The sequence below is a fragment of the Sminthopsis crassicaudata genome, chromosome 3 (assembly GCF_048593235.1).
Source record: "Sminthopsis crassicaudata isolate SCR6 chromosome 3, ASM4859323v1, whole genome shotgun sequence".
Taxonomy (NCBI): domain Eukaryota; kingdom Metazoa; phylum Chordata; class Mammalia; order Dasyuromorphia; family Dasyuridae; genus Sminthopsis; species Sminthopsis crassicaudata.
In genome coordinates, this window is record NC_133619.1 from 431,564,561 (window position 1) to 431,587,876 (window position 23,316).

At 33.4% G+C, this 23,316-nt stretch overlaps 1 protein-coding gene across 3 annotated transcripts in view; it reads left to right on the forward strand.

The window, feature by feature from the left end:
• ZNF385B (zinc finger protein 385B) overlaps positions 1 to 23,316 on the forward strand; it is a 520,340-nt gene that overhangs the window by 7,640 nt on the left and 489,384 nt on the right. The window lies entirely within an intron of this gene.

Below are 23,316 nucleotides of genomic sequence, written 5' to 3' on the forward strand. Positions count from 1 at the left end.
TGTTTTGGTATCTTTCTCAGGTGGGAAAATTTTTCTTTTTTCTTTTTTATTAATTTTATAATTATAACATTTTTTGACAGTACATATGCATGGGTAATTTTTTTACAACATTATCCCTTGTACTTCCTTCTGTTCCAAATTTTCCTCTCCTTCCCTCCATCCCCTCTCCTAGATGGCAGGCATTCCCATGCATATTAAATATGTTATAGTATAACCTAGATACAATATATATGTGCAGAACCGAATTTTGTTGTTGTTGTTGTTGCAAAGGAAGAATTGTATTCCAAAGGTAAAAGTAATCTGGGGAGAAAAACAAAAAATGCTAACAGTTTACACTCATTTCCCAGTGTTCCTTCTCTGGGTATAGCTGATTCTGTCCATCACTGATCAATTGGATCTGAGTTAGATCTTCTCTTTGTTGAAGATATCCACTTCTATCAGAATACATCCTCACACAGTATTGTTGTTGAAGTGTATAATGATCTCCTGGTTCTGCTCATTTCACTTGGCATCAGTTCACGTAAGTCTCTCCAAGACTCTCTGTATTCATCTTGCTGATCATTTCTTATAGAACAATAATATTCCATAACATTCATATATCATAATTTACCCAATCATTCTCCAATTGATGGGCATCCACTCATTTTCCAGTCTCTAGCCACTACAAAAAGGGCTGCCACAAATATTTTGGCACATACAGGTCCCTTTCCCTCCTTTAGTATTTCTTTGGGATATAAGCCCAGTAGTAGCACTGCTGGATCAAAGGGTATGCACAGTTTGATAACTTTTTGCGCATAATTCCAGATTGCTCTCCAGAATGGTTGGATTCTTTCACAACTCCACAAACCATCAGTGTCCCAGTTTTCCCACATCCCCTCCAACATTCATCATTATTTTTTCTGTCATTTTAGCTAATCTGACAGGTGTGTAGTGGTATCTCAGAGTTGTCTTAATTTGCATTTCTCTTATCAGTAGTGATTTGGAACACTCTTTCATATGAGTGGAAATAGTTTCAATTTCGTCATTTGAAAATTATCTGTTCATATCATTTGACCATTTATCAATTGGAGAATGGCTTGATTTCTTATAAATTAGAGTCAATTCTCTGTATATTTTGGAGATGAGGCCTTTATCAGAACCTTTAACTGTAAAAATTTATTCCCAATTTGTTACTTCCCTTCTAATCTTATTTGCATTAGTTTTGTTTGTACAAAAGCTTTTTAATTTGATGTAATCAAAATTTTCTATTTTGTGATCAATAATGATCTCTAGTTCCCCTTTGGTTACAAATTTCTTCCTCCTCCACAGGTCTGAGAGGTAAACTATCCTATGTTCCTCTAATTTATTTATGATCTTGTTCTTTATGCCTAAGTCATGGACCCATTTTGATCTTATCTTAGTATGTGTTGTAAGTGTGGGTTTATGCCTAGTTTCTGCCATATTAATGGGAAAATTTTTCTTAAGTATAAAAGGTGTACTTAGTGCCTTTCTCATTTTAAAAAAATCTGTTGTTTCTTAAATAAGTTTTATTAATGCCTTTATTTTTTACAACAATTGTTTGTGAATATACTTAAGCTAGCATACCAGCACCATCAAGTGAACACTGTTGAAACAAAGAAAATCAATTAATCAAAACTCACCTGACACAGTAACTTCATCTTACATTCTATAACGTTCTATGCCTTTTGTCCCCTACCTATCTACCACAAAGTAGAAGGTGCCTCTTCTTTAAGGTCAGAGTTAATCTTAATTACGATTTTTAAGACTATAGATGCAGTGACCACACTTGGTCAGTGGCAGTCAAGATTCTTGTTATTGTGATATCCAATGCAAGGCACATCTTTCCCCACTTGAGTACAGTACTTTGTTTTTTTTGTTCCAAAATCACTAATTAAACTATATATTTTAATTTTATTGAAGCTGTAAATCATGCTAATTCTTTAATGTATGTTTCAAGCACCAACTAGTAATGCCATTCTTTCTGAAAGCAATCAGAATTTGATGATGTCCATTTATGATAATTGTCTTAAAAAGCTATGTTTTTTTTTAATTAAAAAAAGCATTTTATTGTGCCTACTATGTCATAAACTGTGCAAAGTGCTTTTTTTGTTTTGTTTTGTTTTTTGATTGTTACAAAGGTTGTTTCCTTTGATTCTGACAACAATCCTGCAAGATGGTGCTATTAATCCCATTTTATAATTGAGGAAAATTTAGAAAAACAATTAACTTGTTAAAGGTCATATAGCTATATCTGAGGCTGGATTTGCACTTAGATCACAGGATTTGGAGTTACAAGACTTGAATTCAAATTCTGGATTTTATATGTATGACTCCGGGCAAATTTGGATCAAAATGAATTCTAAAGTTTCTTTCAGCTCTAAATTTATGAATCTATGATTAATGTTTTGAAATATCAGTGTGTATATCTACAAATCTCTCTCTATATATGAATATGTTTGTGTATACATAGATATAATGATGATTATGAACACAACTGCTTTTATTATATAACTGAAATTTATTTCCCCAAATGAATTAGTGATGATATATTTTAATATACAAAAGTGTTAAATGCAGATGATTAAGCTTTTCTTTATATTCACTAATATAGAGAATATTATTGTGTGTATTATCTAGTTTAATTATTAATGTCAGAGACTGTAAAGGTACATTATCATTTTCTCATCAAGGAAAATTTGACAACCATTAGTTTTTGAATATTTAGTTTGGAACTTACTCTATATCTTTAAATCCCTTCACTGGTATTTTCTCAGTGATCTCTATTTTCTGTAAGTGACCAGTCACATGAAGGGGAGAAGCATCATCATGCGTTTGCAAGGACATCACAGTGACTCTTGAAAACAAATTAAGTCTAATCTTAGTGAAGTATAACCCTTTGCACATGCTCTTATAATTCTATGTGCCTTTAAGGAATTTAACAGGATCTCAGTTGTGGCTTTTTTTTGCCTTCCTGTTGATAGATAGATATTGAAAAAGAAGTGGTAGGATATGAACTTAGTTGCATGGAAGAGAAAGAAGAAGTTAATGTTTCTTATCCACATAATCAAGTATGATATAGAGGAAAACTTTGCTGTGCTTTTATGACTCTCTGTTCTTCAGGATTTATGAATATTAAACAAGATCATATCGACATGAATGTATATTACATTGATTTAAAGCAATTCTGGTTCTATGATTTTATTGATCCAAGATCTCCTTGTTGTGGAAATTTCCTCTTGTGTAATTTTTTAAATAATTATAATAACAAGACTAGCACAATATTTCAGGATTTACAAAGTATTTTATAAATATGATCTTATTTTATATTCATAATTCTGGGAGACAAATTCTTTTATTATTTCCATTTTGTAAGGGAGGGAACTGAAGCAGAGGTTAAGTGATTTGTTCAATATAACATAGCTAGGAAGTATTTGAGATAGGATTTGAACACAGGACTTCCTGATTCCAACCCCAGACCTCAATATTCATTGTGCAGCCTATCAGCCTCTAGAGAGTTGCCTGCATAAATGGGTGGGTTGTGATATGAATCATAGTTAGAACTGGATCGAAGGAACTATATTCCAAGATAAATTCATAATACTGTACACATTTAACCAAAACAGTGAATACAAGTTCCCCTGTATATATTATAACATATGAGAGACAGTGAGGCATAGACAGAGAGATTTAGTGCCAGGAACATTGAGGTTCAAGTCTTGTCTCTGATACACTGGCATTGCATCTTCAGATAAGTAATCTAACCTCTCAATGAGCTGAAATGTCTTATACTATAAGTTGATAAGACGATTTGATAGGAGTAGCCCCACAGGAGAGTTCCCTACATCACTGAATTCCTTTGCATGGGCTGAGATAGCAGTACATTTTTTGAATGAAACTATTGAGAACTGTTTCTATGCTTTAAAAAATTTCTTCTGTCAAACTATAAAAGTCAATAAAGAGCAATATAGGCAAGCTTCTGTAGGGCTTTTTCTTTCTCAAACTGTAGATGGCGTTAAAGAGAAAGGAATCTTTTTCACAACAGAGCTTCAAACAGAAGAAAATATTTTCTCCAATCAACTCTCAGCATCAGATATTTCCTCCAATCAGATCTGTTCTCCCCACCCATTAGCTACTGAACCTGTCTCAAGTTAGTCACTGTTTGTGTTAGGTAGTTAACTGAACTAGTCAGTTAGTCTCAGTTGAGTTCATCTTCTCTTTGTCTTCTGGGCTCCATTGGCTTCTGTGTTCTGTGTTCTCTCTTCTGATATCTTGGCTTATGTAAATAGTTTCTCTTGTCAACTTAGACTTTGGTCTCTCACAATATCTTCCAATATCCAAATTAGGGGCTTTTTATTTATAGTGACCCATTTAGATTGAAAAACTCAAAACCCACATTTTTGTCAGATATAATATTAGTAGACAATATACAGTTGTATCATAGTTTACCAAACACTTTATTTTTAGTTTCCCAGATATAACACTAAAAAAGAGTAATTTATAAATTAGTTGTTGGGAGACAATGTATTCCCACCATTTTTATCACTAATATAAACTGCTTTTTCTCAAGTACTCAAGAACTGTTCATGTTTCTGCTTAAATTGGTTTTTTCCTCAGTTTTTTCCTCCTTTTTCTGCCCTTTGAGTAAATAAAGTGTCCACAAAATAAAGAGGCTGAAAAATTTTTAATCAAGGCCTTATAAATAACTAAAATTTGAAAAGGAGATAAGTCTATCTAGTTTTTTAAATAGTGCTGTATTTTTCTATGGCTCAACCAGTAATTCAGTAATGTTAACTCATTTCGATAATGCTTTAAGGTTCATGAAGTGTTTTTCTTCCATTAGCCTTGAGAAATAGATAATGCAAATATTCTTATTTCTGCTTTACAAATGAAGAAACTCAAATTCAGAGAGAAGAAAGCTACCAAAGCAATTTAGACATAAAAAGTCTGCATGTTTTACACTTTTATAATTACTTTAGAATTTTATCCTAGACATATAGAGTTTTATTATGTTGAAAAAGGTTCCTCTTAACTCTTTTTTCCTTTTCTCCATCTCTGGCCAAAACTTACACTTGTCCTAAATGATCAGGACCATAACTAATAATATTGATGGAATAGATATGTTGCCAGAAAGCATGGGTTATGGAGTAGGTACTGAATTCAGGCAGACAGCATGAATAGAACATTGGTATGAGAACAATGAGAGAAAATGATTAAAGTGATATGAGACTTAGAAAGTGTGTTAGTGAATATATATTCCTGGACATTGATTGGATATCCATCCTTGACATTTGTGGTTATTTTCAGATATGAATCTCCCCAGTGAGTCCAAGTTAGCCATAGGACAAATCTCAATTTAGGGACTCTGGGTAGGCTGTATTGAGTCTTTGCAATCTGTCTCTAGCTGACATTTTCAGTCATTCCTGCTCAGATATTTTGCATTCTGATAAAACTGTCCTATTTGCTCCCAGTAAATAACATACCTTCTATCTCTGTTTTTGTAAAAGCTATCTCCTATACCTGGAATAATCTTTCTCTGACCTTTTGGAATTCCTACTATTCAGGTACTGCTTTTTTTTTTTTTTAAACACAAGGCTTTTTCTGTTCTATAGCTCTCTTGAAATTAATTTTAATTATTTTTGTATTTTTTATATATCATATTCTGTGTACCCTTTCTACCCTACCAAAACACACTCCTCTAGAAGTACAATATAAGATTTTTGAGAATAAGGGCTATTTCATTTTTTAATCTTTGTATCTCCAGTGACAGGAGAGTACCTACTGTCTAGAAGACATTTGAATGTTCTTTTGAATTAAGAGTTACAGTTGAAAATAGAGTCTGTTCAAGGCATATAGAACAGTCTATATAAAATTCTGGTGTTAGAAAATGGAGCACTAAGCTTGGGAAGCAGGAAGTGGCCTAGTCTGACTAATGGGAAAAGTCTGTAACGGTAGACTAGCAGCATTGTCAAAGACTTGAAAGTCTAAGTTGTCTGTATTTTGTCTAAGAGGCCAAATCTCTCAAGATTCATCTGACAAGTGACACAGGCAGACCTGTGCTTTTTTTGGTAGTAGCTATTAGGAAACTACTTCAATGGTCCAGACAAGATGTACTAAGAGAAATATTAGAGTAGTGGCAGTGTGAATGTAGAGAAAGGAATGTAGGTAAAATGTTGTGAAGGAATGAGAGAGAGAAAGAATATATGTGTATATGTGTTTATGTGTATGTTTGTTGTAGAAGTGATAAGACAGATATGGGTGAAATTAATTGAGAAAGTTTAAAAAAAAACAAAGATGACTGAAATTTTGAATCCGAGTTGTTAGAAATATAGTGGCATGGAATCAGAAATAAAGAAGTTTGAAGAAGGAGTAGATTTAAGAGGGAAGATGAATAACATTTTCAATATGTTGAGTTTGTGATGCCTAAAGAACATCTGGCTTGAGATATGGAAGGGGAACTTGGGAGAGATTAAGAAATCATAAGCATAGAGATGATAATTGAATCCATAGAGGTTTATGAGATCACCAAATTAGAAAGTATATAGAAAAATGGAGGAATAGGACAGTCTTATGAGTTGGATATGGATAGCAGTAGAGAGAATACTTATGATTAAGAAATATGATATGGGTGATTATCCAATAGAAAACCCTGAGAGAAAGAAAAGTTTTCAGAAAGATAGAAGATCCAAGAAGATCATGGAGAGTGAGTCAAGTGCCCCTGCACAACAACTTATATCTAGGGTCAAGTGAAACATGGCTAATCCCTCTTCCACTAGGAAAACCTTCCAATATTTAGAAATTGCTCTCTGTTCTTCCCTCAGGCTGTTTGTTTTTCAGGTTAAGCACTCAAAGTTCCTTCAACAGCAAACACTATTTTCTACTCCTCTCACCATTCTGGTTGCTTTCTTCTGTATGATCTGACTTATTTGTCATTTTCCTAAAATGTACCCAGAACAAAACACAATATTCTCCATGTGTTCTGAAAAATCAAATATTAATTGATTATTTAGGCTATGATATAATGTAACTATTATTTCCCTTATTCTGGACACTATGTTCCTTTTAATAAAGCCAAAGTCAGTTCTAACTTTAAAGGGGTATTATTATTTTGTACTTTGATTTTTATTGATTCTGCAGTCCATTAAGCTATCCAAGTCTTTTCAAAGAAACTTGTTTTTCCATCCTATACTTTTGAAATTAATTTTTTTAACTTAAGCATAAACCTTCACATTTTCCCAAATAATATTTTATTCAGTTTCTCTGCCAAGATCTTTTTTTGGATCCAGTTAATACCTCCTGGCTTTGACCCATTTGAAAATTTGATAAGCATTCAGTGTCTTAATGGAGAATAATTTATTAAGATATTGATCAGAATAGGATTAAAGATTGATCCAGGACTGTGCCATCAGAAACCTTCCACGCTGACAATGAACCATTAATGACTGCTCTTTTAGTATAGTTATTCACCCATTTAATTAATTGTATTGTCATGTAGACCATATTTCTTTGTTTTATCCGTGAGCATAACATTTAAAATTTTGTCAAATGATTTGCTGAATATGTATATAGACATTACTTAGCCTATTGCAGTAGCCTTTTAAATTTTTTTTCTGATTTAAGCCTCTCCCCACTCCACTCCTCCTCACAAATGCCAACATGATTTTTCTTTAAGAATAGATAAGGCATTGTCACTTCCAACTTGGTCAATTCTAGTGATTCCCTATTACCTCTGTCTATTAATGAGTCATATTAACTTTAAAAATCATCTATTTGGTTAAAATCAGAGTAGATAAATGAATTCCTTTTAGTTGCATCAGTCTTTTGAATTCTCTTTATGAGGGTCATTTCTGCTTTTGTTATCACAATTTTATTCCTAAGAAAGTACTAATGCTCTTGAATGAGCTTTCTTTGAAAAAAAAATGTTAATTTATTAAAAACCACCTATTCTTTGAATCTTATGAAATCTGTTCTCTCAAAATTTATAGTGCATATCAAACTTTTCTTTTTATTATAACTTCTATGACAGAATAGTCACCTTAGCCAGATGTTTACTTTGCAAATAAGCCTTTCTTTTTAAAATCTCTAATCTTTAATGAGCAGTAATAAAAATACTGTGCCCTTAAAAGCATTGTTTTTTGCCTATGAATCAATCCTTAGCTATTCTTTCTAGTTTTTGGGTTTTTTTTGCTATTATCATTTGTTCTTATATTGTTACTGTAAACATTTAATCCCTTTTACATATTACAATTCATGAATGACTCTTTGTAATGACTATTGTCTTTTTGGTACACATTTATCTCTGTTGTAAATGTCAGGTTAATAAATTGTTACCTTGAGTTTCCTCTATAGAGAAGCATCAATACCTATTCCTCATCTCTTTTTTTCTTATCATTATTGTATGTTATTGATGAGGACCAACAAGTTACAAAGGCGGGGAGTCATTCTGAATGAATTCACAGAGGCAAACCATCTCCAGATCAAGGGGAAAAGATTTGTAATGATGCTTAGCAAGCAGACAAAGTTGCTAATAAACTCTCAATTGACAAAAGTGGAGGTGGGATCTTTTTAAGGATCTAAAGCAAGTTGTGCTAACTATGCTAATTGTGTACATAAGTAAATCAAATGGTGATTAGGGCAATCCTGTTTATACAAGATAATTTTAGGAGTTGATGTCTATATTTGAACCTTCAAATTATGTAAAGATAACTGTACATCAGTCCATACAACTCTGTCTACAGAAGATAATTCTCAGGGTCAGTTTTGTTCCTGAGCGGGGTCCATTTAGATGTCCACAGGGACATGATCTTTTGCTGGAGTCCAGACATCCATCCCATCTGTATCCCACTTGATAGCACTTGAGGACACATGTCACCTTTCCTTGGGACACAAGAACTTAGCTTTCTCTTTTAATGATTGAAGCTTCTGAATAGTTGTTTAATTATCTATGTGTTAACAGGCAAGTTACTTAAACACCCTAGACTGTGGCTTCATAAAAATGAAGGGATTGGACTATATGAATCTCATACCCATTACCATCGGTCTTTTTCCCACCTTATTTCTGTTTTATATTCTATCCTACAACTTTCTTAAAAGAGATGAGAATACTCTTCTTTTACTATTCTTTTATTTTTTTGACTCCTTAAAATCCTTTCATTTTGACTGATAACTTAGAGAACAGAGATTTCTTCCTCTAGTCTTTTTTGTTTCTTACAAAAATACTTGGATTTAATGCAAGAACTTGGGGTCAAATAAAAGCTCAATCACCCATCAACCGTGTGACTTTCCTTGGATCTCTTTATGCTTCATCTCCTTATCTACAATAACAATATTTGTGTACCTGTTTTCTAGCTTGGTTATAAGGAAAACACTTGGAAAAATTCAAAGTGATATATAGACATACATATATACACATATGAGAGAGAAATACAGGCAGGGAGAGAGAATCTGAATGAGAATATATATGTAGTGAAAAAGTTTAAAAATTTTTTCCTCCCTTTTGTCTCAACAACATGAAACATTAGTGTTCATGAAGCAAAGGCAGCCATAGAATAGTGGAATTGCTTGGAGTCCAAGTACCTGAGGTGTAGTTGTACTAATACACTAATACTATACAAAAATCACATGATTTCATAATAATAATATTTCTCTCTGGTTATACATATATATTAACTTTTTTCCCCCTGAGGCAATTGGGTTAAATGACTTGCCTAGAGTCACACAGCTAGTAAATGTTAAGTGTCTGAGGTCAGATTTGAATTCAGGTCCTCCTGACTTTAGGGCTGGTGCTCTATCCACTGCACCAACTAGCTGCTCCTATATTAACTTTTTAAATACACATTTCTTCATGAATCATGCTGTGAGAAGAAAATTAGAACAAAAGGGAAAAGCCATGAGAGAAAAAAAAACAGGAAAAAAGTGAACATAGCACGTGTTGATTTACATTCAATGTCCATAGTTTTCTTTCTGATGTAGATGGCATTTTTCTATCATAAAGTTTCCTGGAATTGCCTTGGATTATTGAACCACTGAGGAGAACCAAGTCTTTCATAGTGGATCATCATCACACAATCTTGCTGCTACTATGTACAATGTATTCCTGGTTCTGCTTGTTTCACTCAGAATTAGTTCATTTATTGAATTCTTACCCATCCTTTAAAACCCAACTCAAATGTCTTATCTTTTAAGAAATTCAACTTGGTTTCACTGGTCAATAATGACTTTTCCAATCTCACATACTTCCCACATAGTATATTGCAGCCTTCTTGTTTACTTATGTTATAATTATCTTATTATTGCTATATCATCCTAGGAATCTGTAAATTTCACGAGAGCAGGCATCATATTTTCCTCTGTTATCTAACACAGTATTTATTTAATTTGTTTAATTGTTAATTAATATTCTTTTTAATTTATTTAATTAGGGAATTCACTTAACCACTCTAGGACTTGATTTGATAAAAAGAAAGGTTTGTTGAGAGTATTTGATCTCTAACATTCCTTTTCTTCTATCTCAAAAGATTTTTTCCCCTTTTGAAGCTTTGCTGAAATTGATCTTTTGCTTAATTTTCCCCCTGGTTTAAAGCTATTCAATAAAGAGGGAAAGTAAGACTTAGAAGGGAGTATGACTTTGAAGCCTCCTTTCACTGATGTGTCATTCTTCCCAAACTTCCAAAATGCATACACAGGTGTTTGGCTTCTGAAAACTGTTATATATGTGGTTTTCTTGGCAGAAGTTTTCATCTACCGTTGAGAATCATCTCTGATCCATCCAGAATTTATGGAGGGCAGTCAAGGTCCCTTCCTACTTAAACATATTGCTTCTGCACATGAGGGTAAAAAGAGTGACCTATTTAACTATGGTCAGAAACTCCTCCCCTCTTTTTGCAGTGCATATCTAGATATTTTTTGAGAAGAGAAGAGGTAGAAATGAAGTTGATAACATATATCCTTAAATGAATCCGTGTGTGTGTGTGTGTGTGTGTGTGTGTGTGTGTGTGTGTGTGCAATATCTTCTTTTTCACATCTTTGGCTGAGCCACAGTGACACAGCTGCTTTGAACTCAAACAATGAGCTTGCAGCTTATAAAAATTTATGAAAGCTTGGTAGTAAAGAACAAACTGCTCATACCAAATCATAGCTTTCATCATCAAAATAACTTCATTATTTAAACTGGTGCTGATTTCCAATAGTGAAAGATTAAAATGTTGCTAGACATTTTAACAGCTAGCAAACTTTCCCAAGAATATTTCAGATGCAATGATAGTTACACAATTATAGAATTTTCCTATTTTATAAAATTAGATTGTTTGAGAGAACAAGTCTGAATGCAAAATTTCAGTCCCAAGAAAATCTGTGTCTCTGACAGGATAAGATTTTTTTTATTAAATTAAAAATCTTTATTAAATTAACACAAATAAAACCCAGTAAATCAATTTTGGGCTATTTTCCTATAACAGGAACAAAGAAATATAATGTTGAGAATGGAGTTCTTGACTTGAAACCAGGAATTCTAAGTTCAAATCCCAATCCTGATGCTGCCTGTGTGAAATAAAACAATTCATTTAGTCTTTCTGGGTCTCAGTTTCTTCATTTTTACAATGAAGGGTTTGAAATATTCCTGGCATCACTTTTTGTGGTAGCATGAGAACTGGAAACAAAGTAGATGATCATTAATTGGAGACTAGCAGAACATAGTATGGTGTAAGAATGAAATGGGATCTTATTGTGTCATATGATGAATATGAATGAGGAGTTCAGAGGAACATGGAAAGACTTGTGTGAACTGATGTGGAACAAATCAGGAGAACACAGTGACTTCAAGAATACAATCTGTACTACAGTGCATATGAAGTCAGAGAACCTGATTTGATGGTTAGCTTTGTCTATTACTTTCTGTATGATCTTTGGAAAGTCAATTTAACTTTCTGAATCCTATTCTTTTTTTTTTTTTAATAGTTTTTATTTACCAGATATATGCATGGGTAATTTTACAACATTGACAATTGCCAAACCTTTTGTTCTAATTTTTCCCCTCCTTCCCCCCCCCCATGGCAGGTTGACCAATACATGTTCAATATGTTAAAGTATAAATTAAATACAATAGATGTATACATGTCCAAACAGTTGTTTTGTTGTACAAAAAGAATTGGACTTTGAAATAGTGTACAGTTAGCCTCTGAAGAAAATCCAAAATGGCAAACAAAAATAGAGGGATTGGGAATTCTATGTAGTGGTTCATAGTCATCTTTCAGAGTTCTTTCACTGGATGTAGCTGGTTCAGTTCATTATTGCTCTATTGGAACTGATTTGGTTCATCTCATTGCTGAAAATGGCCACGTCCATCAGAATTGATCATCAAATAATATTATTGTTGAAGTATACAACGATCTCCTGGTCCTACTCATTTCTTTCAGCATCAGTTCATGTAAGTCTCTTCAGGCCTTTCTGAAATCTTCCTGTTGGTCATTTCTTACAGAACAATAATGTTCCATAATATTCACATACCACAATTTATTTAGCCATTCTCCAATCAATAGGCATCCATGTAGTTTCCAGTTTCTGGCCACTACAAAGAGGACTACACAAACATTCTTGCACATACAGGTCCCTTTCCCTTCTTTAAGATCTCTTTGGGATATAAGCCTAGTAGTAACACTGCTGGGTCAAAGGGTATGCACAGTTTGATAACTTTTTGAGCATAGTTCTAAATTGCTCTCCAGAATGTCTGGATATATTCACAATTCCACCAACAATGTATCAGTGTCCCTGTTTTCTGAATCCTATTCTTAAAAAGAGGGAAGTGGGTTAGCTGATCTTCAAGATGTTTCCTAGCTCTAAATATGTGATTTATCATAATTTGCACAAACTCAATATCAAAAAGTCAATCTACAAGCATTTATTAAGAACCTACTAAATGCCTGGCACTATTAGACACTGAGGAAAGAAGGAAAATATGAAATAGTACTTCCCTCAAGGAACCTTTGTTTGTTTTATTATTGGAGTCAATAGATACACATACAACTCAGGTTAAATGCAAGCCTGATCTTCGTAAGAAAGAACAGAAAATGAAGCATACTTCCCTCCTCTTACTAAGTTATGAAGTTATGTAAGTTATGAAGTTAAATAAGTAAGAGTTATGAATATGTCAAGTGGGTAAGATGCCCCACATGCTAAATTAAAATTTAAAAAACCAAGTGAAGAGATCAGATTATATGATCTGCTCTGTTTGTCCACCAATATCAAGCATAGTGGTCTACATATAATAGACATCTAAATATATAATGCAATGCCATGTTAATATTTTTTTCTGTACATTTTCCACCTGTTGTACTCATCAATCACCAAAAGTACTTAACCTTTCAATACAAAACATGTTATCCATTTTTTTCTTTTTTTTTCTTCCTTTTTTAATTATAGCTTTTTATTTACAAGATATATGCATGGGTAATTTTTCAGCACTGACAATTGCAAAACTTTTTGTTCCACTTTTCCCCCTCTTCTATCCTGCCCCTCCCCCAGATGAGAGGTTGACCCATACATGTTAAATATGTTAAAGTATATGTTAAATACAATATATGTATGCATGTCCATACAGTTATTTTGCTGTACAAAAAGAGTCAGACTTTGAAATAGTATACAGTTAACCTGTGAAGAAAATAAAAAATGCAGGCGGACAAAAAGAGAGGGACTGGGAATTCTATGTAGTGGTTCACACTCAATTCCCAGAGTTCTTTCACTGGGTATAGCTAGTTCAATTCATTACTGCTGTATTGAAACTGATTTGGTTCATCTCATTGTTGAAGAGGTCCACACCCATCAGAATTGGTCATCATATAGTACTGTTGTTGCAGTATATAATGATCTCCTGGTCCTGCTCATTTCACTCAGCATCAGTTCATGTAAGTCTCTCCAGGCCTTTCTGAAATCATCCTGCTGGTCATTTCTTACAGAACAATAATATTCCATAACATTCATATGCCACAATTTATTCTCCAATTGATGGGCATCTACTCAGTTTCCAGTTTCTGGCCACTACAAAGAGGGCTGCCACAAATATTCTTGCACATACAGGTCCCTTTCTCTTCTTTAAGATCTCTTTGGGATATAAGCCCAGTAGTAACACTGCTGGATCAAAGGGTATGCACATTTTGATAACTTTTTGAGCATAGTTCTAAATTGCTCTCCAGAATGGCTGGATGTATTCACAATTACACCAACAATGTATCAGTGTTCCAGTTTTTCCATTCCCTCCAACATTCTGCATTATCTTTTCCTGTCATTCTAGCTAATCTAACAGGTGTGTAGTGATATCTTAATTTGCATTTCTCTGATTAATAATGACTTGGAGCATCTTTTCATATGGCTAGAAATAATTTCAGTTTCTTCATCTGAGAATTGCTTGTTCATATCCTTTGACCATTTATCAATTGGAGAATGGATTGATTTCTTATAAATTAGAGTCAATTCTCCATATATTTTGGAAATGAGACCTTTAACAGAACCTTTGACTGTAAAAATGTTTGCCCAGTTTATTGCTTCCCTTCTAATCTTCTCTGAATTAATTTTGTTTGTACAAAAACTTTTCAATTTTATGTAATCAAAATTTTCTGTTTTGCGATCAATAATGATATTAATTCTTCTTTGGTCATAAATTCCTTTCTCTTCCACAGGTCTTAGAGGTAAACTATCCTATGTTCTTCTAATTTATTTATAATCTCATTCTTTATGCCTAGGTCATGAACCCATTTTGACCTTATCTTGGTGTATGGTGTTAAGTGTGAGTCAATGCTTAGTTTCTGCCATACTAATTTCCAAATTTTGCAGCAGTTTTTGTCAAACAGTGAATTCTTATCCCAAAATTTGGGGTCTTTGGGTTTGTCAAACACTAGATTGCTATAGTTATTGACTATTTTGTTCTGTGAACCTAATTTATTCCACTGATCAACTAGTCTATTTCTTAGCCAATAACCAAATGGTTTTGGTAACCACTGCTTTATAATATAATTTTAGATCTAGTAAAGCTAGGGCCCTTCATTTATTTTTTTTTTTTTTCATTAGTTCCCTTGAAATTCTTGAACTTTTGTTTTTCCATATGAACTTTGTTATTTTTTCTAGGTCATTAAAATAGGTTTTTTTGGGAATCTGATCGTTATAGCACTAAATAAATAGATTAGTGTCGGTAGTATTGTCATCTTTATTATATTTGCTCACTCTATCCAATAGCATTTAATATTTTTTCAATTGGTTTGCTCTGACTTTATTTGTGTGGAAAATGTTTTGTAGTTTTGCTCATATAGTTCCTGATTTTCCCTTGGCAGATAGATTCCCAAATATTTTATACTATTGGTAGTTCCTTTAAATGGGATTTCTCTTTGCAACTCTAACTGTTGGATTTTGTTAGTGATACATAAGAATGCTGATGACTTATGTGGGTTTATTTTGTATCCTGCAACTTTGCTAAAAGTGTGGATTATTTCTAATAGCTTTTTAGTAGAATCTCTGAGGTTCTCTAAGTATACCATCATATTATCTGCAAAGAGTGATAATTTGATTTCCTCATTACCTACTCTAATCCCTTTAATCTTTTCTCAACTCTTATTGCTGAAGCTGGCATTTCTAATACAATATTGAATAGTAATGTTGATAGTGGGCAACCTTGTTTCACTCCTGATCTTATTGGTAATGGTTGCAGTCTTTCCCCATTACATATGATGTTTACTGACGGTTTTAAATATATGCTCCTTATTATTTTATGGAATAGTCCATTTATTCCTATACTCTCAAGTGTTTTTAATAGGAATGGATGTTGGATTTTATCAAATGCTTTTTCTGAATCTATTGAATCTATTGAGATGATCATATGGTTTTTATTAATTTGATTATTAATATGGTCAATTATACTAATAGTTCTCCTAATATTAAACCAGCCCTGCATTCCTGGTATAAATCCTACTTGATCATAGTGTATTATCCTGGGGATGATTTTCTGAAGTCTTTTTGCAAATATCTTATTTAAGATTTTAGCATCAATATTCATTAAGGAAATTGGTCTATAGTTTTCTTTCTCAGTTTTTGATCTACCTAGTTTAGGTATCAGTCCCATGTCTGTGTCATTAAAGGAATTTGGTAGGACTCCTTCATTCCCTATTTTTTCAAATAGTTTAAATAGCATTGGGGCTAATTGTTCTTTAAATATTTGGTAGAATTCACATGTAAATCCATCTGGTCCTGGGGATTTTTTTCTTAGGGAGTTGATAAATAGCTTGTTTTATTTCTTTTTCTAAAATGGGTCTATTAAAGCAATTTACTTCTTCCTCTGTTAATCTGGGAAGCCTATATTTTTGGACGTAGTCATCTATTTCACTTAGGTTACCAAATTTATTGACATAAAGTTGGGCAAAGTAACTCCTTATTATTGCTCTAATTTCCTCTTCATTGGTGGAAAGTTCTCCCTTTTCATTTTCAAGACTAACAATTTGATTTTCTTCTTTCTTTTTTCAAATCAGATTTACCAAAAGTTTATTGTTTTTTTTTTTTCATAAAACCAACTCTTAGTTTTATTTATTAATTTAATATTTTTTTACTTTCAATATTATTAATTTCTCCTTTTAATTTTAGAATTTCAAGTTTAGTGTTTGATTGGGGGGTTTTAATTTGTTCTTTTTCTAGCTTTTTAAGTTGCACGCCCAATTCATTGATCTTCTCTTTCTCTATTTTATTCAAGTAAGCCTCCAATATATAAAATTTCCCCTTATTACTACTTTGACTGCATCCCACAAATTTTGGTATGGTGTCTCATCATTGTCATTATCTTGGGTGAAATTATTAATTCTGTCTATATTTTGCTGTTTCACTCAGTCATTCTTTAAGATGAGATTAATTAATTTCCAATTACTTTTTGGTCTATTTACCCCTAACTTTTTGTTGAATGTAGTTTTTATTGTATCATGATCTGAAAAGAATGCATTCACTATTTCTGCTTTCCTGTATTTAATTTTGAGTTCTTTATGTCCTAATATATAGTCACTTTTTCTTTGGGTTCCATGAACTGCTGAGATGAAAGTATATTCCTTTCTGTCTCCATTCAGTTTTCTCCAAAGATCTATCATACCTAATTTTTCTAATATTCTGTTTACATCTTTAGTTTCTTTCTTATTTGTTTTGTGGTTTTATTTATCTAATTGTGAGAATGCAAAGTTGAGATCTCACACTATTATAGTTTTGCTATCATTTCTTCCTGCAACTCTCTTACCTTCTCCTTTAGGAAGTTAGATGCTACACCACTTGGTACATATATGTTTAGTATTGATATTGCTTCATTGTCTATGCTACTCTTTAGCAAGATATAGTTTCCTTCCTTATCTCTTTTAATTAGATTTTTTCTTTGGCTTGATCTGAGATAAGGATAGCTACCCCTGATTTTTTTACTTCACCTGAAGCATAATAGATTTCTGCTCCAGTATTTTACCCTTACTCTGTATGTATCTCCCTGCTTTAAATGTGTTTCCTTTAAACAACATATTATAAAGTTCTGGCTTTTGATCCAGTTTGCTATCTGCTTCTGCTTTATAGGAGAGTTCATCCCATTCACATTTACAGTTAAAATTACTAATTCTGTATTTTCTGTCATCTTATTATCCTGATTATGCTTTTATTTTTCTTGTCCCCCTTCCCCCCTTCCCTACTATTAAATTTATGGGCCCCACTTGTGTCATGCTGCTCACCTTCTTTAGGATCCTTCCCTCCCCACTTTGAATCTCTTCCCCTTTCTTGTACCTTTCCCTTATTACTCTTTTCCTTTTTCCTTTTCCTCTCTCATTTTTTTAATGAGGTGATAGAAGTTTCTCTGTAAACCAAATAAGTCAATTATTTTTCTCTTTGAGCCAACTCTGATGAAACTAAGATCACATAATGCTCCTCCACCTCTCTAAATTCCCTTAGATAGTATAGGTTTCCTTTGCCTCTTTGTGGGATTAAGTTTCTCTCTTTTTATCTCCCCTTTTCCCTTTTTCTGATACTATACTCTTTCCTTTTCTACTTCCCTTTTTTTGTTATATCAGAAAAATCAAATTATACATGTACTCTTTATGTATATCCATAATAGAAATATAGTTCTCAAGAATTCTTTTTACCTTTTTCTGCTACTCTTGAGTCCTATGGTTGGAAGTCAAAATTTTTTGTATATTCTGTTTTTTTTCTTAGAAACAAATGGGATTCATCTGTTTCATTAAATGTCCATCTTCTTCCCTGGAAGAAAATGCTCAGCTTAGATGGGTAATTTATTCTTGGCTGCATTCTAAGTTCTTTTGCCTTTTGGAATATCAGATTCCAGGCCCTTTGATCTTTTAATGTGGAAGCAGCTAGATCTTGAGTGATTATTATTGTGGCACCTCAGTATTTGAATTTTTTTTTTGGCTGCTTGTAATATTTTTTCCTTAGTCTGATATTTCTGAATTTTAGCCACAATATTCCTTGGAGTTTTTATTTTAGAGTTTTTTTTAAGAAGGTGTTTGATGAATTATTTCAATGCCTATTTAACCCTTTGATTCTATTACATCTGGACAGATCTCTTTGATGATTTCCTGTAAAATACTATCTAGGCTCTTTTTTTCATCATAATTTTCAGTAAGTCCAATAATCCTTAGATTATCTCTCCTAGATCTATTTTCCAGGTCTGCTGTTTTTCTTTCCTGAATACCAGGGCCTTTGATTTAATTACAAATTTGGTCAAAAGCATCTCCTTGAATTCCAATAGGAGAGCTTCCATCAACTAAGGTTTTTGCAGATGGACCTCAGTGGCTCCCTCAGCTGCCAGGACTTTTGGTCCACTGAGAACTGCATTCTGAGTGCAAAACTGAGATCTGCCACTATAGAAGTCAGTCTGGTTAAACTGATTTCTATATAACAATAAACTTTGATTTTTTTATTGTTGTTGTTGATACAGATTTCTATTAATTTTTATAATTATAACTTTTTTTTTTGACAGTACATATGCATAGGTATTTTTTTTTTTACCACATTATCCCTTGTACTCCCTTCTGTTCTGAATTTTTTCCCTCCTTCCCTCCACCTCCTACCCTAGATGGCAGGCATTCCCATACATATTAAATATCTTATAGTATATCCTAGGTACAATATATATGTGCAGAACCGAATTTTGTTGTTGTTATTGTTGCAAAGGAAGAATTGTATTCAGAAGGTAAAAATAACCTGGGAAGAAAAACAAAACAAAAAAAAAATAATAATGCTCACAGAATAAACTGATTTTGCAACTAATATTTGGGAATGAGTGAATTCTTTCACTCCTAAAACCTGCAGCTGATTTAATGGGGATTCTTAATAACTCTCTTATGCTACTAACCTCTAGACCACCAGGAATCTAGACCACTCTCAACCTCATCACAATGACTTTTCTAAAGTTATAATCTTTTTCTCTGACATTCTTATATCTTCTTTACTCCACTTCCGGCTCAACATCATCCTCATTTCCTTCTGCTTTATTATAGTCTTACTGTCATCTGATGAAATTTAAGTTAGATTTGGTAACTGAGTGTTTCACATTAGAAGAATTAGAAAAAATTCTGCTATATGATTACATATGAAAATAAAACAACAATCACTGTTCTTTTCTCAATTAAAATGAAGAACTATAACCTTTATCTTGACCTCAAGATAGATTGAATCAGAAGTTTGTGGGTACAGAGCTATGAAGGGGTTGACTTATCCAATGAGGATTAAAATCTGTAGAGGAGAAGGAGTGACAGTGATAATTACATCAATAATAATACCTTGTTGTTGTAGAGTTGATTTTTAGTTTTGTCTCTTCATGACTCTAGAGAATTTTCTTGGCAGAGATCCTGAAGGGGGTTATAATTTCCTTCTAGTAATACTTTAGCTAGAATAATAACTTCTGAGAATTTTGAAGAAAGTAGTGCAAGTCAGTTAATTAGCAGATATTAAGCATTTACTTTGTGCCAAGCACCGTGCTAAATTCAGAGGATTCAAAGAAAGGCAGAAGGATTACTAGTCTCATTTTTTAGAGGAAGAAACTAAAGAGGTTGCAACTTGTTTAAGCTTATAGTCTCATTTCCTTCTGGTCTAATGCTCTTTTTACTAAGAACTTTGATCCCTACTGTATATTAAATATCTAGAAACAAGCATGGAGTACTGGCTGAGATATGTTGGTTTATTCTGCTGGAGCATTCCAATTTTGTATTTCCTTGTGGCAGAAGTAAGGAACCAATGTGGGGAAATGTTCCCAGGGTATGCTACTGGCACACTCAGGTTTGGGTAACAGTAGTTTAAATCATTCCCTTGATTTTCAAAGCCTTGCTAGAAGGGAAAAAGCCCAACCTTGGTCTTTTTTTGAGTAGTTGGGCATGTATAGCAGTTGCAGCCCAGGGCAGAGGGTAAGTAGGCCACTGGAGAAGACAGATACATAGAAATATGGTTATAGGCATTTGAACTAAAGATTGCTGTGGAAGATCAAACTTTGAAGGCAAAACTTTCATGGATTTCAAAGTAGTCTTCAGAATGACTGCAGAGAAATAAATGGGAACTTTTTGCTCAGGTAACTCTGTCATCTCTCTCTATTGGATTCCCCCCTTCTTCTTCTTCTTCTTCTTCTTTTTTTTTTTTTGGAAAGTTTTTCACTTCTTAAGGGGAGTTAAATTTGCTTTTGAGACTTAATCAAAAAGCATTTTGTATCTGTAAAATATTATAATAAATATTTATGTAACAAAGACTATACTTCTCTATGTTATATATTGTCCTGGCTGAAAGTCTATTATAAATAAACATGAGTAATTGAAGAAGAATAATTAAAATGACCTTACCTCTTTGTAGCACATTTAACTTAAAGTCATCAAATATTTATTTGCCAAGAGACCTGTTTTCAAATCCTATTGCTGACACATGCTGACCATATGTGACCCAAGGCAAATTACTTAACCCCTCAGTGTGCAAGGAATCTGGCAGAGAAGGTCCCAACATGCACTGGGAGACATTTCTATACCTGGAAGTTCCCTATAATAACTAAATTATCTATCAAGTCCACATCCTTATTTTGATTTGTTAAATACTATGCTGGAGATAGTGGGGGGGGATGGAATGAGATAATTCTTGACCTCAAGAGTTTGTATTGTTTTTCAAAGGCTTTCATTTACATTTTTATTCTGTCTTCTAAAATCCCTTGAGGTAGGCAGGACCAGCTGTGTAGTCCTAGAATATTTGAGCCAAAAAAAACCATAGAGACTATTGAGTCCAACCTCTCTTCATTTTACAGATGGAAACAAACATAGGAAGGTGAAGGAAATTGCTGGAGGTCACACCAGAAACTGGAGCCAAAGCTAAGAAGGATCTAGCCTTGATTCAGTGCTTTCCTTACTGTCACATCCTAGATTCCCTCATTATTGTAATGCCAGAGAAACTGAACATGATAAAGATTAGAGAATATTTAATAATTTATTAAATGGAGAGATATACTGAGACCAAATGGATCCATGGTTTGGTCCCAGGGCTGAATGAAACTATTGTCTCCAAGAATCCAGACAACAATTAGAGTTCTCAATGACATACATACACGTGGCTCAGATACAGGGGTAAAGGGAGGCAGGGGCAAAGTCAGGGTGCTGAGAGTAGGAACTGGACTCTGACAAGGTGGGGTGAGCCACCAGAGATGAGATGACATAATCAGGGGAAGGCACCCTGGACATAGGGAGAGGCATCTTGATAAAATAGTATCTGACATTCCAATAGCTTGGGATGGGGAGAGGCATTCTGATATTCTAAAACATAAGATCTTTTATCCTTATCAAGTATTCTGATAAATTGGGAGGGGAGATTTTGTCGGACTGAGAATCAGGGAAATTGAGGCAGGACTGAGTCAGGATAATTAGGGAAACTGAGTAAGGACAATAAAAGAGAACTGGCATAACATTACCATCTCCATTTTATTACTGAGGAAACTGAAGCACAATGAGTTTAGAATACTTGCCAAAAGTCACAGAACAATTACAAAAATGAAGATTGGCACTCAGCATGCTTGGCTCTGAATTTTGTCCTCTTGGGGTCATATATCTTCCTTCCCCCCCAACTTTTTTGGTGCTGCTAATAAATTGGTAAATAGCTATGAAACATGCCCCAAAGTACTAGCTAGGAATTGTCAATGACAATATATAAAAAGGCTTCCTACCATGGTGAGGGAAGGGAAGAATTGAAAAGATCCACATGTATTATTTGCTAATACTTGTTTTATAGTTAAAGAAACTAAAATCACCTTCTAGGTAAAAAACAATCCAAAACAGGACTGCTATGTGTCAGCAAATTCCAGTACAGAAATATTATGTAATAATGTACCACTTACGAACATCTGATCAATTAGAACAGTTGAAATTATGTAATGCTTAACCGAGGAATTCCCTTTTCTGAGAACATTTCAGTTAAGTTGATTTAAGAAAGGAAAGATTCCTCTGCCAGAAAAGTTCTTAAATCTGAGAGAATTAGGGATGCAATCTTTTGGTAGGAAGATTGTTGGAACCTAGGTTCAGATCCTGTTTCACACACATAGTCATAGTTCTGTGAATCTGGTCTAGTCAATCACCATCATCATCATCATTACTAACATTTATATAGCATTTTAATGTTGGAAAATATTTTATGAATATTTTATTTTCAAAACAATCCTTGGATGTAGGTTTTAGTATTATCCTTATTTTTATAGGTGAAGAAACTGAGGTAGACAAAAGTTGAGTGATTTGACCAGGACTATTCAGTTATTAAGTGTCTGGAGTCAGATTTGAAGTTAGGTATTCCTGACTCCAGGTCCATTTTGCCCCCCACCAGCCTCACTCTAACTACTCAGGGACTGGGTTTCATTATGTGGAAAATGGGGAGGGAGATAGAATTAATTGGTAAACTTCTGAGACCTCTTTAAGATGTGATTTGTGATCACAAAATCTGTGATCCAAAAATCCTTTGAAAAGAGCTGTTCTTTGTGTAATATTGAGAAGATGAACCTCTAAGCAACTTTAATTTCAACTTTTGATTCATCTAGGCTGGTATTTTGCATGATGTACTAGGCAATTAATTATATAAAGTAACAATATACAGAATTATTTTTTTCAGTCTTAAACCAATTATTTAAACCAATTAATTGCTCTATATTTAATTCTACCTGTTATTTTTTAATCCATACAAAGATTCCAAAGGGGACAAATAAATAGATCTAGTATTCCCATCTCTTTGATGGGATTTTACCACATTTTGTTGTGAGTCACACAGTCAAGGGCTTTAGTATAGACAATGTATTAAAAATATTTT